The 18,774-nt window shown below is 42.9% G+C and overlaps 1 pseudogene; it reads right to left on the reverse strand.

Moving 5' to 3' along the window:
* Window positions 1-856: 856 nt before the first annotated feature.
* LOC113010385 (uncharacterized) lies at window positions 857-3,480 on the reverse strand (annotated as a pseudogene).
* Window positions 3,481-18,774: the final 15,294 nt, after the last annotated feature.

The following is an 18,774-nucleotide window of genomic DNA, read 5'->3' on the forward strand; positions in this document are numbered from 1 at the left end:
ATTGCTTCTCATCCCACTAAGTGAACCGAACAACATGATAAAATCAGAAACACAGGCTTAAAATACTATCTGGTCTTCTTGAGCTTCATTACATGCGTGTATGTGTTAGTAGGATTAATACATTTTGTGCTCCTTAAAGGTTAAAATATCAATACTACAGTCTAAATATCAGGAGAGCCAAATCAATATGTCCTTTCTTGTTTCAGAAACATCTAAAGTCAGGTTCAGCTAAATCCTAAGCGTTTGCAAGTTCACCAAGTGAATGTAAAGGTGTTGTTAACACCGTCAACAGGTACCCCCGCGTGATGTGTGCCACTTCCAATGTGATTTTTGACACCCCCATATGGAGGACAACAAGAGCCACGCACATCGAAATAAAGAACTCTGTGCTTGAATAATGAATTGTAGAATAAATTCTTCATTTGTGAAATTTTTCAATCCCTCATTAACAAAGTGATTTTTTAAATGTTTTTTAAACTCCTAGGATGGTAATGAGGTGCAGTATAAACTTAGTTGGCTGAGTGTATACTGCTACCGATGAGTCTGAGCGGGACTCTTTTGTGGATCTATGGAAGTCCATATTTACTTATTTAATTTTTTGTTTCACACATGGTACAGCAGTAATTCATTTCTTATACACAACCTTCCTGTTAATTAAAGTAACACTGTTTCCATGCATGAACAGGAGCATTGACACCTGCCCCCTATCTGTGATGATACAAGTAGGCAACCAAAATTACACTCTGACAATATTTTACACGAAACAAGACAAAACAAACAGAACAATATAATCAACAGTGAGCAATACCACTAAATATCAAACAGAAAGGATAATTTTTTCTACAGTTAAATTCTGTTATTTTCAACTTCTTCATATTGGTTTATCGTTTTATTGCTATAGCAGATTTTAAATTGAGAAACCTTTGTACAACACATGCTATACCTATTATAAAGACACATCTCCTGGATGCACTGGTACGCATCTTCAGTGATGTATCCTAAGGTCATCAGGTGTTTCGGGTCTCACAACATCATACACCCTCGCCCAGGCGACCCAGCCGGGGGTGATCAGGCCCCGACTTGCGTACCAGTAGCTACCCACGGATCAGCCCTCTTGATCCACAGCCACCTTGTGGCTTTCTCTGCCGCTTCACTCACAGTCTGGATGGCCCTCTTCTTGGCTGCCCCAGCCACGCCCAGCCACACTTTGCAGAGTGATCGTCCTGCAAAGCCCCTACAACCCACTTCTATGGGCTCATAGAAAGTCTTCCAGCCCCTTCCCCTGCACTCCTGCACTAGTTCCTGGTACTTTCCTCGTTTCCTTTCATTGGCCTCCTCAATCCGCTCTTCCCAGGGCACTGTGAGTTCCAGCATGATCAGCTGTTTTGAGGCCTCAGAAATAATTATCATGTCTGGCCGGAGTGATGTTTTTGCAATGTTCTGAGGGAACTTTAGTTGTTTACCCAGGTCAGCCTGTAGCTGCCAATCAGAGGCTGTGTTGAGGAGGCCAGTTGTCAAATGTGGGCGCACCTGGGGGTTCTCTCCAGCCTTAATAAAAGAGATTGCCTTCCTCGGAGCATGATGATGCTTGCTGGTGCTGATTGCTGAGGCAATCTTTCCAGCAACTACTCTGAGCACCTGGTCGTGCCGCCAACGATACCGACCATGGGCCAGGGCCCTTGGGCAGCTGCTAAGGAGGTGTTCTAGGGTCCCTCTTCCAAAGCACAGGGGACAGGCAGGTGTCTCGCTCTTTCCCCACAGATGGAGGTTTGCTGGGCTTGGCAGAGTGTTGTAAACTGCCTGCACTAGGAATCGGATCCGGTGGAAGTCTGCCTGCATGATGTTTGCCCAGGTGACCTTGCGCTGCAAGGTGCTCTCCCACCTTGTCCATGCTCCCTGCCGCTTAAGGCCTACAGCTCTACTTACTCGCTCCTCCTCCACACCTGCTCGGACCTCTTCCTGGAATAGCAGGTGTCTCTCCTTTCCCTGTGCCCTGCTGACCTGGGCCTTTGGGACGTACCCCAAGCCTGCTCCCCCTGTTGCTAAGACCCCCATCAGTGTTTTCTGCCTTAGGCGTGACTCCGCCACCTCAACTGCCTTCTCAGCCTTCCACTTTCTTCCTGTCCTTACCTCAATACCTGCTGATGCCACCTTGCAGTCTTTAGAATCTCTGTACTGTAGGGCTTCTCGTGTACGAGCCACCTTGAACTCTTCTTTGAGACCACTGAAGGGTAACTGCACGCTGTTGCTTGCCCCATACAAGGCAGCGCTGGTGAGACTCCGGGGAAGTCCCAGCCACTTACGAAGAAAGCCACTGATCTTTCTTTCAAGGGATTCCACAGTAGTTATTGGAACTGTGTAGACAAGCAAGGGCCACAGGATTCGGTTTATGTTTATGTTTTTCGAATCCTCCTCTTTGGGAATCCAGACTCCCTCTGCGCACCTCCACTGATCAGCAACTCTCCCTCTCCGCCATATCACCTTTAAGATCTTCCACAGGTGGCGAAGCAGCTCTGGGCAGCGCTTATAGACAAGGTAGGGTACGCCACTGGGACCTGGGGAGGATGCAGAGCGGGCTGCTTTGATGACCTCACACACCGCCTTCAAACTTGGCTCCGTCAACTTGAACTCTACTGATGGTGGGGCAGAGTTGATGAGAGCTTTGTTTGGTCCCAAGTCTTGTTCCCTCAGTGGGTCACTCATGGTCTCATGAAGGAAGTTATTCACCTCCTCTGCTGAGCACTCCAACTGCCCGCTTCGCTTAACTCCAAGCAATTGTTTGGAAAAGCGAAAGGGATCAGCAATAAAAGCTGCACGTTTCCTGGCTATCTCTCTTCCTCGCCTCCTGTGCCATTCTGCTCTACGGAGGGTAATCAGCTTCTTCCGCAAGATGTTATGCAGTTCCTCTAAAGCTTGCTTCTCCTCCGCATCAGCATTCTTGAACTGCTTCTTAAGGCTCCTGAGCTCCTGACGCAGTTGATGAATCTTCATGGCCCTGCGGTTCATGGTGTAAGGGGTCTTGTTGTAACACTTCTCGATCAGGCCGAACCTTTCTGAGGCGTAGCTGACTATGATGGTGGTCATTGTTTTAAGCCTGCTGTCGGCATCTCTTTTGGCCACAGCTTGTATGATGTTGGAGACATCCTCATCAAACTTCTGCCACTCGCTCTGGCTGCTGGCCACTTAATCCGCTGTTTTGGAACTACACTGCTTGGATTGGAAGAGTCCAGTGCGTGGAGGGACTGGGCTCTGTGGGGTGCCTCCTGGCCGGGCTCCTCCTGCGTCTCACCAGGTTCTCACCAGGTTCAGGACCTGTGCGTTGCACCTTACTCTCCCGCGCCAAACATTTCATTCTAGCCTGATGGACCTTTAGGCCACGCTGGTTCTTACACAGCTTGCCGCAGATACATGTCTTACTCGTAGTCCTTTCCATTGCATTGGTCGTTAACCTTGAGTCCGTACGATTGGAGACCTCATCCTCCCCCCCTCTCGGGATCTCCTGGGGTATCTTTCTTTAGGGCTTTCCGTAGCTTTTTGGGGTGCTTTCTCACGAAAACTGCAGACCGGGATGCTAGCCCACCCTGCCCCTGGAGCTGTCTTTCCGAGCTGTCATCTGTCTCTCCAGTAGTCACCAAACTTTCTTGGTTGTCACCTAGACTCTTAGATGATGAATGAGATGATCATTGAGAGAATTTCTTATGCCTATGACTGTTGGACACATTTGCCTTTGTGTGGTTCGAGCAAACCGATGCTTAAAATAAAACTTCCTTCTTCCCTCCCCATGTTCTGAACACAATACAAATACACTTTGTAACTTAAGAGTAGTGTTTTATTTTTTGCCCTAAATATAATAATTTATGTCTGTAATTTCATTATATCTTCTAGTTTTCATAATTTTGATTTTATATACAAACTGTTACTGTCTTCTCTATACTTAACGTTATGCATAATTCAAAGCGCTCTCTTCTGTAATAAATATAATGGTTTGGTTATTAGTCACATATGTATTCCCCCATACTTCATCACAATAACTCAGATAGGGTAGAAACAATGAAAAATATAATATTCTATATCTAGCAAGCAATTAATGAAAATATGATCAATTAAAGTTGCTAACTTTTCAGTTATTCTACTAGGTTTAGTAATCAGAGGGTAAAACCCTCTTCCAAATATTAACTCAAAAAATCTGATGATGACTTATGATTGGACATTAAAAAAAATATTATAATCCCCGCAAATACAAAATGTCTTATTTCCCTTTACCTTGCTCAATAAATCTTCTACTAGAGGTGGGAATCACCATACATCTCACGATACGATATTATCACAATACTTAACGCACGGTACGATATTATTGCAATTTTTAAAAAATATTTTGCGATATTCAGATTCTGTACATAAAGGTAAACTTTATCAATATTCATTTTATCTAATATCAAAGTCTCACACTCAGTCTTTCTCTCATTTCAGTCAGTTTTATTGTTGACAAACTGAACGGTTTGTATTACAGTCTAGTCCAACTTAACTGAATGCAACCATCTGGTACAATTATAGCTATTCTGAACAATGAAATTTCTGAAAACTATGCAGCCCATTCAGCAACTGAAGAATTTGAAAGTAAATTAAAACAAAATATAATTTTACATTAAATAAAAAGTTTTAAACTTAATTAAAACAAAACATGTCTTAAATTAAAATAAGTAAACTGTCATGTTTATTGCTGCCAAAAAAAAAGTTAAACACATTTGGACAGTGAAGGAATGTAAGGATTCTTGCTCAGAAAAAGGATCAACATGCTCTGAAGTCAGAGCATGTTCCAGTCCATGCAAACTTTTTTTGTAACAAAATATCGATTTCTGCTGTCCCTGTATCGATACATTATTAGCAAACAAAATATCACGATACTACACAGTATCGACTTTTTTCCCCCACCCCTATCTTCTACTACTGTGAATGTTTCTATGAGTGTTCCAGGCCTCCTATACATACAAGTAACAATTATATTACCCTTTATTTCCATTTCTATTTCTATTTCTACTGCCACACACTCTATTAAATCATTAATAGCCACAGACATATATTCAACCTGCTTACATTTCAAATCGCTATCAACAAAAAGTGCCATACCTCCTGCCTTCTTATTAGATCTATTTATATGATATAATTCATACCCATCAATGTGAAAGTCCCAACCCCTTTCCTCATCTATCCATATTTCGGATAGTGCTATAACTTTAAACTTGCCTTTCAGATTATTCAAAAAATCATTGATCAGAACAAAGCTTTTGTAGAGGCTTCTACAGTTGAAATGAATTCATGAAAATTTATCGCCTATGTAAACATTATCCCTAAATAATGTTGACATATATACAGGGTGTAGCATTCCCTGGGTAAAGGCGGTGATATACAGGACAGTCAGTGGTTTTTCCCTTTCCAGTTCTTGTAGCCAACTGATGACTTTCTTTTTGTAGTTGTTTCTGGGGTTTTACCTTGAAGCTTTATAGGTATTGTTGTCACTGGGGAGTTTAGTCATGTTTATTTGCTCTGCTTCTTTTTGTCAGGGATAAAATACAAATATATACTTTTGTGTCCCAGCTGAGTAACAGGAGGACAAGAGTCTGGTGGTGCAGCATAGGAACAAGCCATTTGGACTCAGCTCAGCCACTACAGAGGAAACAATGACTTCAACACAAAAGGTGAGAAAAATATCACAGTTACACTGTTATTGAAACTGTGTGCACAGCTGGTTGGTTTTTAAAAAACAATTAACAGCAGCTTTATCTTTTCCATCCTGGGCTCCTCCATATATCGTTAGCTTCATAGCATAAGTGCCTAAGTCATTGGACTAAGTCAATGACTTAGGCACTTATGCTATGAAGCTAACGATATACAGAATCTACATTCACAACCAAAAACCACAGAAGTTAGAAGAAAATACAAAGATCATATTTTAACAGCACATATTGAAACAACAATATCATCACTTGAACTCAAAATAATTTATGAAGTAAAAGATTTTCTCCTCTTATATATTTCTTCAATAATGTCATTTTCATTACAACTCCCATTGTAGGACATCATTGTAATGCGATACTATCACCACAAGGTGGTGGTAACACACCAACAATGTGTTTGTTGACATGTTTGATTCCACCAATGGAAGGAGTTTTAGTTTGTTCCATGACTGCATTTCACTCACTGCCTCTGTTTGTATCTGTCACTGCAGGACCAACATGGAGCAAGAAGTCAGCGCTCTCAGGAGGCCGACAAATCTCAAAGAAGAAAGGGAGAGACAACCTACAGCTGTGATGAGTGTGGGAAGGATTTTACCCGGACTGGCAATCTAAAAACACACCAACTCTTCCACAGTGGAGTTAAAGCGTACAGCTGTGAGTTGTGTGGAAAGTCTTTTACCCTGGCTCAAACCTTAAAAACACACCAATTCATCCACAGTGGAGTTAAACCTTACAGCTGTGACTTGTGTGGAAAGTCTTTTACCCAGGCTGGAAACTTAAAAAATCACCAACTCATCCACAGTGGAGTTAAAGCACACAGCTGTGAGTTGTGTGGGAAGGATTTTGCCCGGGCTAGAGGCTTAAAAATACACCAACTTATCCACAGTGGATTTAAAGCACACAGCTGTGAGTTGTGTGGTAAGGCTTTTGCTCAAAATGGCGACTTACAGAGGCATCTAGTTACCCACTCTGGAATTAAGGCATACAGCTGCGACTTTTGTGGTAAAAGTTTCAGCGACAAACGGTACCGAAATATTCACGTACGGATTCACCCTGGAAATGATGTTTCCTGCTGTGATCAGTGTGGGAAACTGTTTACAACAGACACACAGTTAAAAATACACATGTTTAGCCACACTGAGGAGAGACTTTACAAATGTGACCTGTGTGAGAAGACTTTTAAATATCCACATCACCTGAGAAACCACCGACACATCCACACCAGAAAATAACTCTACAAATGCAGTTACTGTCAGGATGTATTGATTTTTTTATCTTGTAATTTTAACCTGATCAAGTCTGATCAGTAAACTTATGGAGTTATACTGAATAAACTTTTTGGAAAAATGAAGTGTCATTTTTGCCCAGTAAGCTGAGTGTTATAATGTAAACAGTAAAATGTAATTGGACGTTGGCAGAGATGCTTTTTATTTTAGGCGACGTTCAGGATAAAAATAAAAAAGCAGAGCGACGCACATGGATCCACTTCCCAGCCCTGTCGTCACTGTGGTGGTGGGAAAGTTTCTCTGTGTCCTTTGTGGAAAAACTTCCAATCATCAATGGGACCTAAAACCACATCAACGTAGACACACTGGAGACAAAATGAACTACTTCCAATAATGTGGGAGAGGCTTCCACACACCAAGTACATTAAAAATACATGAACTCTTCCACATTGGGGTGAAAAAAGCACATCTGTGACCAGTGTGGGTCATCCTTCACCACTGGACATGAGCTTAATGAAAAAGCATAAGTGAATCCACACAGGAGAGACATCATACAAGTGCAGACACTGTGACAAAAGCTTCTCACAATCAGGTCATCGTAACAAACATGAACGTACACACATGGAAGTGAACTTCAGCTGTGACCAGCGTGACAAGAGCTTCAGGAATGTCAGTTCATACTCCGAACACAAACGATCCCATACTGTAAATAAACCTGTTTCAGGCTCAGACTTAAAAACCTTGAGATCAGGCTCCACAGAGTTCAGATGGAATCTCCTGTGTCAGCTGATGTCACACTTGGATCTGATGAGGTAGCTCTGATTTCTGGACCTGCAGTGAATAATTCTGAATGTTACATTTAGGAAGCTGTAGATGCCCTACCTGCATGTATAGATATGTATATCAAGTTTATGTTTTTTCCTTTGAGGGATTTTAATTCTCTAAAATGTTTTCCTTATTATATTTTGATCTTTGTTCCCTTAGGACACAGTAGTGTTTAGTAATTGTACTTGTTACTGTATTATTAAAGTTATAGGTATGTTTGTTTTTTTTTACAAAACTGATATTGTATCAAAATTGCAGATATGGATATATATTTCAATTTCTTTCATTTGAACTTTGTTTACAAAATTAACTTTTTTTATGTATTCATTTAATGTGTTAAATCATTGTGTTAATCAGTTAAATTTCAATCCTTCATTCATATTTAATCTTTTGCTGTGGTAAAATCTTCTCTTAGAAAATTTTCTCCCAAAACTGCAAATAATTTCACAGCAGTTGTTCTTAAAACTTCCAAAATGAACTAAATCTGTCCACCAGCTTTGAAACAACACCTGCTGTGACTTTATGTCCAGAAAGAATAAACTCAAGCTAAACTGGTTTTGGGCTGTACTTCCACGTAATACCAGTTTGTACCAGAAGATGAAGCAGTGAGTCAGTGTAACCTTTATTTAATTGGCAAATTGGCAAAGACCACTGATAGGTTTGTAGCTTGAACCTATCCGCTGGAACGTTGAGGACAATATAATTACATTCTTTCAATCTACAACTGATTATACACCTCTAAGCATATATGGTTAAATATTTCTAAGCATAAATGGCAATGAACAATACAAAACCTAACATCCACATTCATATTCACAGTGGCAGCAAAGAAATGGTGAAAGTTCAAAAATTCCAATTCTTTTAAACCTCTATTTTTGGCTCCTCCTTTCACTTTAGTGTGTTTACTGTGTTCTTGAAGTCCACATGTTGTTTCTAATGAATTCATTTAGATCCACATGTTCTGCAGCTGTTTTCTTGTTGATTTGAAGTTTGTATTATGAAATCGTGATTTGATTTGATCCTATATTTGATGAACTGTGAAAAATAAAGAAATGGTCTCACAACAAGTAGTTCGAGCCCTGATTTCAGATTCAAAGTAATTTAACTGTTTTCAGTGGTACATGTGGAGGTTTATCACTGGAGGAACCTTGGCTGTTCTCCACTAACATTGAACAGGGTTCCTGCAGCTCATTAAAAACTCTGAAATGATCTTCAAGGACAAAGATATTTGATTTTTCTTAAAAATAAGATGTGGGCATGAGTTTTCAAAGAGTGTGTTTAAGATTCATTGTAATGAACATCTCACACAAAGCAGATGTTCCTGCATTGCAACAGCGGTTTGCAGATGTGTTCTCCCCCCTGCCCGTCTGCATGACTCTCATGCAGCACCACTTTGAAACGCAGCCTGGCGTGAAAGTCTGTTCATGACCTAACATGTTGCCTGAGCACAAGAGACCAATTGTACAAAAGGAATTGGCTGAAATGGTGAAAATGCTATTATCATAGGATGAAATGAGGATTTGTTCCTCAGTGTTTGGTCTCCTGTGCTTACCTTTTCTCCAGGTGATTTGTCGCAGCTGTTGAGAGGGGCCGGTTGTCTTTAAGGTGCTTCCAGGTAATTAAGAAGTGAGCGCATGGTTTTATACGGTTCTGTGATGATCATCACAAAGTCAAAAAGGTCTCATGGTTTGATGCCTATCCCATGCCCCAGGTTGACCTGGACTGGTTAAGCACTGCTTATCTTTTTATCATGCTGGATTTAACCAACGCCTACAGGCAGATTCCCTTGTCTGCAGAGTCCAAAGACAAAAAAGACCTTCTCCACTCTGTATGGTTCATACCATTCGTCACTCTTCTGTTTGGCTTGTTTTTTTTTCCCAACTTTGTTTTATTAATTTCAACAATGACATACAAAGTTAGCAACAGCTAAGTCAATCTTGATTTCAGAACAGTGGTATGTCCAGTATACCATCCAACCTCCCAACCCAAGTTCTCCCCCTACCAGACCCACAATAGACAAAACACCGCAGAGAACCAGTCTCTGCACACACACACACACACACACACACACACACACACACACACACACACACACACACACACACACACACACACACACACACACACACACACACACACACACACAAATAAATAAAAAATAGAAAATAAAAAACAACACCTCAGGACCCATACACATAACAAGCATAACCCCCAAAAAACAACAACAACCACAGCTCCTCCCCCCCCCCCCCCGTAGCCAACCAAACAAACAAAAACAAACAAAACAAAAACAGAGAAAACCATAGCAGAGAAAGGACCAAACAGAACAAAAGGAAAAACAAATAGATAAGGTATAAATAAGATTAAAAAAAATATATATATTATAATGTAGCTTCGCTCAGTTCACTTCAGACTCAGGAAGTAAAGTAATGGTGTCGACCAGCAAGAGAAATGATTTCCAGATTTTGTTAAATTCCCTAATAGAGCCTTTTAGAGAGAATCTAAGTTTTTCCAGCTTTAAGTTAAAGAGTACATCTCTCACCCAATGATCATGAGTTGGGGGGTGGGGAAGCTTCAACTTCAACAGAATAAGCCTCAGGGCCAGTAAAGTGGTAAAGGCTAGGGCCTGTTTGAGGGGACCAGATAAGTTCAAGTCGGGAGGAATGCCAAAAATTGCAGAGAGTGGGTTAGGAAGGACAGTCTGGCCATATGCTTGGCTAAGTGTGTCGAATATATTCCTCCAAAATTTACTCAGTTTCGAACAAGACCAAAACATGTGGACATGGTTGGCAGGCGATAGTCCACATCTGCTACAGGCATCACTGATGGTTGGATAGATTTTAGATAATTTTGCGTTTGTATAGTATACTTTATAGACCACCTTGCACTGAATCAAAGCATGACGAGCACAAATTGAAGACGAGTGAATCAATTTCAAAGCACAATCCCACTGCTGTTCTGGCAGGGTTGTCTGAAGCTCTTCCTCCCATCTCAGATTAATATGAGAAATGGATTTGGGGACCAAAGCACCTAGTATTTTATACAAGGCTGATATCAGTCTGTTTTGATGAGGGTTCGTCTGCAGGATGATATCCAGATTTGTTTCTGGAGGCCGATTGGGAAAGTGAGGGAACTGCGTTTTTACAAAATTTCTAGCCTGAAGATAGCGAAAAAAGTTGGAATTAGGCAGGTCGTATTTAGACGATAGGTCAGCAAATGATAGAAGGGTGTCCTGACTGTACAAGTCCTTAACAGTCCTAAGTCCGTTATCTTTCCAACTACTAAAGGCCGCATCAGTGTTTGAAGGTGCAAAATTGCAATTTTTTGATAAAGGTGTTAGCAAAGACGGTCCAAGTAGCCCGAAGTATTTTCTGAACTGTCGCCAAATAGTTACTGTTTCCTTAGCTATTGGATTATCCCCAACAAAGGTTGGAGAAAAAGGGAGTGGTGAGCTGAGTATTGATGATAATGAGTAACAGCTAGATGCAGTTTCCATTTGTACCCAGGCTGTTACAGGGGGGTCATTATGAACCCATTGTAAAAGTTTGTATGTTAGCTGCCCAATAGTAGTGTCTAAAATTGGGCAGACCAAGACCACCATCACTTTTAGAGGACTGAAGAATAGACTTGCGAATTCTAGCTTGTTTCCCTCTGTGACAAAGTGGGTGAGAAGACCATTTGTCTACATTCTTAGTTAACATTCTTGTTTTGATTTAACCATATTTCACATGTAATCTGCAATAGGCAAACATCTACTATCCCGGGTTTGTTTATGTTCTGCACTTTTACAGATTATATAATATAACATCTTGGTTTAAATCAATTCATGCAAGTTTGTTAAGTTAACATGTTATTTATTTCAACTGTTAATTTGTATTGTTTGAACTTACCTTTACCTACCTGTCTTCCAGAAGCAAAAGGAGGAAATGTAGTTCTACTTCCTGCTTTATACCTTCTGGGTTCATCTGAGGTCACAGGAAGGGACCAAGTGCAGGAGGGGAAGAATTCTTATAATTTAATAAAGTTGATTTTAAAGGGTTTATAAAGAAATAGATTTAATGTTGTGATATGTATTGATTACACCAGAGTTTATGTTGCCAGTCAAGAGGAGTAGTAGAGGATGAATATCATCATGTTCATCTCACCTACCTACTGAATGGAATAGTCCAGAGGAGAAAGTGTTTGATTAAGGGGACTATTTAAGCAGACGAACTCAGGTGTTTCAGAAGAAGGGTTCAGGTCAGTGTAGCTGTGTGCAGTTTGACCTTAATTTCCGTTGATTTAAGTTCAGTTATGTTTATTTGAATTGAGTTTATTATAGAGTTGAGTTTCTTATTTGTTTCTTTGTAAATATTCTTGGGCCACAGAATGGTGAATAAATCACTTGCTACACTGGACAGCATCAGTCTCCTGCACTTCTTTGACCGCTTAAGTCGAGTCCTACCACACCCTCCCCATATGAAATGTGACAGAATCTTTTCTAACTTGTCAAAAAAATGCCTTGGTAAGAAAAATCGGGACATGTTGAAAAAGATACAAGAATTTTGGGAGGACACTCATCTTTATCAGGTTAACTCTCCCTGCCACTGACAATGGTAGAGAAGTCCAACGGTCACAATCTTTCCCAACATTTTCTAGTAGGGATAGAAAATTCTCCCTCATCATTTTATGTATAGAAGAGGAAATAAAAACCCCCAAATATCTAAATCCGGTTTCTGCCCACTTAAAAGGCACTATTGAGTGGGGAAGAGCTCTGGCCAGGGAATTGAGGGGTTGCAACTCGCTTTTTTGATAATTGACCTTATATCCTGACAGTGTACCATATTGGTCCAGTATGTCAAAAAGCACCGGGAATGAGTTTAGAGGGTCAGAAATGTACAGGAGCAAGTCATCTGCATAAAGGGAGAGTTTGTGAGTCACACCGAACCTTGTAATGCCTTTAAATCTATCCTCTGAACGCAGCCATATTGCAAGAGGCTCGATAGCAATGGCGAATAGGAGGGGTGAGAGAGGGCACCCTTGCCTAGTGCCCCTCTCAAGTGGAAAAGGCAAAGACAAGTTGTTGTTAGTACGAATACAGGTGGATGGCGAGGAATATAGTAGCTTAACCCAGAGAATAAAGTCAGCCCCCAAGCCAAACCTATCCATCACCTCATAGAGAAAGCTCCACTCGACGCGGTCGAAAGCTTTCTCCGCGTCAAGAGATACCACAACCTCTGGAATTGAGTTGCACGATGTATGGATAATATTCAAGAGGCGTCTTGAATTGTCATATGAGTGCCTGCCGGCCATAAATCCCATCTGGTCAGAGGCGATAATTTGTGACAGAACACGTTGTAGCCTAAGTGCAAGGATTTTAGATAGTATTTTAAAATCAATATTTAAAAGAGAAATTGGTCTGTAACTGCTGCACCACAGAGGATCCTTATCCTTTTTCAAGATTAAACAAATAGTAGCTTCGGACAAAGTCTTGGGTAATTGACATTTTGAAAAGGCTTCATTATACATATCTTTCAACAACGGTGCCATAAGATCAGAATTGACTTTATAGTATTCTGCAGAGTAACCGTCAGGGCCCGGCGATTTACCTGTGTTTAAGGATTTAATGGCTTCTTGTACCTCTACTACAGTAATAGGTCCCCCTAATCCCTTCGTCAGATCTCTATCTATTCTTGGAAAATGTATATTTTGGAGAGTTTCTTCTGATAGAGGGGGAGAGCTTGAAGTGTACAGATTGGAATAGAAACTCACAAATACTTCATTAATTCCCTCTGGGTCCGGTATTATGTCACCAGCAGCAGACTTGACCTTTGGGATTAGCTTGGAGGTTGCTTCGGCACGGGCTTGATAAGCCAGAAGTTTCCCTGCCTTGTCGCCCGATTCAAAAAAGCGTTGCTTAGTCTTAATTAATTGAACCATAGCTGTTGCGGTGGTGGTTAAATTGAGGCTGGCTTGAACTTTCACACGTTCTGTATAGAGGTTAGGATCTGGGTTTGATGCATATCTGCCATCTAGATCTTTGATCTTATTCAATAAACTGGACGTGTAAGTTAACTCTTTCTTCTTTAAATTTGACACAAATCCTATAAGCTGGCCTCTCATGTAGGCTTTCGACGTTTCCCATAATACACCTCTTGACACTTTAGTAGAATCGTTCAACTCAAGGAAAAGTGAGAACTGTGATCTCAAAAAATGTGTGTAGTCATCCCTTATCAACAGGCTAGAGTTAAATCTCCAATGTTTAATGGGTCGAGACGGGGTGGCTAATACCACATCAAAAGAAACTGGTGAGTGATCTGAAATGGCGATAGCATGATACTGACAATGGCTAATTTTACAGAGAAACCTAATATCAACAAGAAAAAAGTCTATACGTGTATATGTACGGTGGGGATGAGAGAAAAAGGAAAATGCCTTAGTAGTGGGATTCGTACTGTATGTCGCCATGGATCCACAATCCCCAGCTGAGTTTTGAAAAATTCTAGGGTTTTAGCAGATTTATTCAGGGAACAGGCCTTAGTTGACGATCTATCCAGCAGAGTGTCCTGAACCAAGTTAAAGTCACCTCCAATAATAAGATGATAGTTTTCCAAATTTGGAAGTGAAGAGAAAAGTTTAGCTATAAAAGAGTCGTCGTCCCAGTTCGGCCCGTACACGCTAGCCAGTATCACAAGTGAGCCCTGCAAGTTTCCTGACACAAATGTGAAACGGCCATCTGGATCAGCAATAACTTTATGTTGCTCAAACAGAATATTATTACGAATAAGTATGGCTGTCCCTCTAGCCTTGGCGTTAAATTTGGAATGATATATATTGCCGATCCAGTTTCTCTTGAGTCGCCTCACTTCTTTGTTGCAGAGATGTGTCTCTTGAAGAAAAAACACATCTCCTTTAAGCTGCTGTAAATGCGCCATAACTTTGTTAACTTTGGTTGCTTTCCTCACCCCTCTCACATTCCAGGAGACAATTCTAAGACCATTGATTGTGCTCGACATACCTTACTGTATTCAGACAGGTCTTTGATTTGACAAGTTGACAGTGGCCAGGGGAAAACTGGTGTCTGTATTTGAGGTAGTAGACTGTGAACAGAACAGGGGGAAAAAAACAGAAAAAAAAAAAGATAAAAAATAAAATAAAATAAGTAAAACACAACAACAACAACAACAGAAAAAACATAAAACAAGGCAATACATACATGCAGATCGAACAACATAAATGACATAAACATAAGCAACACTGTTTGGCTTGTTTGAAGCCGCGGCCATTTTTCAGCACGTGCTGGAGCGATAGCAGTGGTTGGTCACGGTCCTGGAGTCCGTGAGGCAGGCAGGGCTGATGGCAAACCCAAAGAAGTGTGTGGTTGGATGGAGGGAGGTACAGTATGATAAAATTGGCACAGAGCTTCCCCCATGTATTACGAAAGATTCACATCAAACTTATCCCATTCTTGGTTACTTTAATGAACATTTTTTATTGTCACAGTTTGATACTGATGATTTCTTGTGAACACTCCTTCAGTTTGAACCCAGTGACAGTATCAAGTTATTATGTTTATTTTCATGTCAGTGTTTTCATTTCCAACCTTAAAGTATCTCCACGTGATGTTCCTCTTTCATATTTTCTTCCGCCAAAATAACTGTTCCAATTCAAGATCTGCATCCTTGAAGACCCAATTTGAAGGCTGATTACGTCACGGCAACATAATGAAGCCTGTCCCAATTCCAAATGCAGCCGAAAATGCACCCTTCTTTTCCCCGGATTTGAAGAATGGGTCCGGTGTATCATTTGTGGCCCAACATATCCCAGAATTCATGGCGCAGTGGCTGTGGCCAATTTTTTCTAATAAAAGCGGCGGATGGCAGAAGTGGGGTGAAGAAACTTTTCAAAAAAAGCATAAAATATTATGTCACTTATTTATGTGCAAATGTTAAATATGGAAGAACATTACAATATTACTGTTGGCCAGTGATGGCCAAATAAAGCTTTCTATCTGGAGACCAAAAATATGAAGCACAGTTTGAATTTTCAAATGAAAGTGTACTGCTTCATTATGACTGCCCACTCTACAGAGTGACGTTCACAATTTTGTTTGACATTGGCCCACTGTTGTGTTGCTTTGAACAGCTTTGAAAATTGTTATGTTTATTTTTTAAATATTTTTTATCAATACTTTCCTTTTTAAAGATTTACCATGGTGTGGTCTTTCTTTGCTTGTGACTTCTTGATGTTGGTAAATGCAATAGATAAATAATACATTTAATATACATATAATAATGTACAACACACTGTGACGTGCTCGCACTTCTCCGTTGGTGTATGGGGCCCGCCCCTTGCTAGCCACGCTGCATGGTGGGCCACGCCTCCCCAACTTGCCTTGAGTGTGGCATTCCTATGCCTTTGGAGGATGGGCACAAGCACTGAGTGCTGTGTCTAAGTCCTGGGCATGCTTTGCTGACTAGAGAAGCCCCTGCCTCGTGCATGAATTGTTTGATTCTGCCCGAATGGACTAGGGAAGCTCGTGCTAGGTTTTTTTCTGTCAAGCGACCCGCACCTCCCTCATCTCAGGAATCTCAGGCGAAAGTGAGGAAAATAGCTGCTGCTGACATAGAATCTAGTCCCGCAGCTCCATGGGCCAGGTCCCCTTCCTCATTTGTCGAACTGCTGGGCCCCTCCCATGCCTTTCCCTCCTGTGGCCCAGCCCCTGAGCCTGTGCTGTTGGATGTGGACTATGGTGTCGGCGTCTTCTCGGTTTGACTACGCTTCACGGCCTCAGCGCTACTTATCTCAGGTGCCGCTGCTGCCTGATTTTCAGGACCTGGTGTGCAAACAGTTTGAGGCCCTGCACCGTTGGTCCCCTGCCTGTAAGCGCTTTTCGGCCATGCATGGCCGGGAGCGCATTGACGGCCGGCCCCTTCCCCCGGTTGATCCGTCCCTGGCCCCCCTGGTTGCCCTTTGGGCTCCATCCTGGGGCGGGCTGCGTGCCCTAATAGGGATGTGAAAACCATGGACGGGCTCTTGGCTCGGCTACATAGGTGTATGGCGACCCAGGCCTGCCTGTCTAATTCATCGGCAATATTGTCACTTCATCTTCGGCATTTGGCCCGTCGGTTGCAGGCTACCTCGGGTGATCTGGAGGGCATGGGTGAGTTGCTGTCCACGTCCTCTCTCCTAGCCTCGCTCATGAAACATCAGGCTATTGCCACGAGCTCTTCCTTGGCTATTGCCACAGGCTTCACCACCTCTGGCTGTCTCAGTCCCGGCTCCGTTCGGGTGACCAGGATTGCCTCATGAGGCTCCCGGTCGACCCTGCGGCCATGTTTGGCCCCGGTGCGGCTCAGCTCCTCCAGCAGGCTACGGAGACTCGCCGTGCTTGCGCAAGCGTCCTGCCAGGGTGGGGTGGGCTCGTGCTTCTGTGCCCCCGCCTGCCCCTGCTGCTCCTACTTGGGGTCCTGAAGATCTCTGGACCCAGCTGGAGGCCTTTTGTAGGCGCAGTGGCCACGCTCAGGCTCGGTGAGGGGGCCGGGGTGCCAAGGGACAGTCATTCTCCAGCCGTCCCCCTCCTTCCTGACGTCTCCCTGGGCCAGGCCGCCCTGCCCGCCTCCCTGGCTACAGAACAGCGCAGGGTTGTCTGGTCGGCCCTGGGGGCGGACCCTTGGGTGGTATCTACCATGGCCCAGGGTTATCGCCTTTAGTTTTGCCGCAGACCTCCCCTGACTTCCACTCCGACCTTCACCTGCGTGGCCGACCCGGGTCAGGGTCGGGTGCCGGTAGGAACTGGCGTCCCTTCTATCGAAGGGCGCCATACGGGAGGTGGACGCCAGGGACCGCCGGGTGGGGTTCTTCTCCCGTTACTTTTTGGTCCCAAAGCGGGATGGGGGTCTCCGTCCTATTCTGGACCTCAGGCCCCTGAAGTGCCAAATGCCCACGGTCCCCAGGGTGCGTCAGGCCATTGTTGCGGGGGACTGGTTTGCCACCATCGACCTGAAGGACGCCTACTTCCAGATCCCTTTCTGGCAGGGTCACTGGCAGTTTCCTCACAGCTGTCCTGTGCCAGAAGTTCTGTTGACCCACTGAAAGAGGCATCATTTAAGAAACACCAGGAACACTTAAGCTCATCACATTGATCAAGCAGGACTCATGCTCTTCACCAGCAGCTCCCTCACAGGGAAATCTTCAGCACTCCTCTGTAGGCCCGCCCCAGAAGATGGATAAACCCAGCATTTCATGAACACTGTGATGGAGACCTTTGGTTTGTGTAATGTTATAAATACTCGGATACTCCCCAAACTCCTCAAGCGTGCTCTTCATGGTAAATGGCCTGCATTTGTATAGCGCTTTTCTAGTCCCTAAGGACCCGAAAGCGCTTCACACTACATTCAGTCATTCACCCATTCACACACACATTCACATACTGGTGATGGCAAGCTACATTGTAGCCACAGCCCACTGACAGAGGCGAGGCTGCCGGACACTGGCGCCACCGGGCCCTCTGACCACCACCAGTAGGCAAACATGGGGTTAGTATCTTGCCCAAGGATATTTGGCATGCAGTCAGGAGGCAGCCTGGGATCGAACCACCGACCTTCTGATTAGTGGCTGATCTGCTCTGCCACCTGAGCTACAGCCACCCATGCAGCTGAGTACATCAAGTGTTTAGAACGGAAGCATGCAGGTCTGAGATCAGCAGCTTTCTGAAACACCAAACTGAGGTCCTGTTAATGCTGATATATAGTGACACAGTTACATGAGTGATTAATCCTTTTGGTTTTTTGCCTTTAACTTTATCAATAAAACAGCTGCAGCTTTCACTACAGCACATGTAGTACTGACCAGATTCAGTTCAGAACTGAAGAAGCTTCTCGGATGAGAGGTGAAACGTCTTCAAGTAACTTAAAGAAGTCCAGACGCTTTTCTTTGCAAGCTCCTTTGACTCCTTCTAGCAAGGAAATATAGGTGCAGCAGTCAGAGTATTGCTGAAAGGGATCTCC

Source organism: Astatotilapia calliptera, chromosome 3, assembly GCF_900246225.1.
Source record: "Astatotilapia calliptera chromosome 3, fAstCal1.2, whole genome shotgun sequence".
In the NCBI taxonomy this organism is placed as follows: Eukaryota; Metazoa; Chordata; class Actinopteri; order Cichliformes; family Cichlidae; genus Astatotilapia; species Astatotilapia calliptera.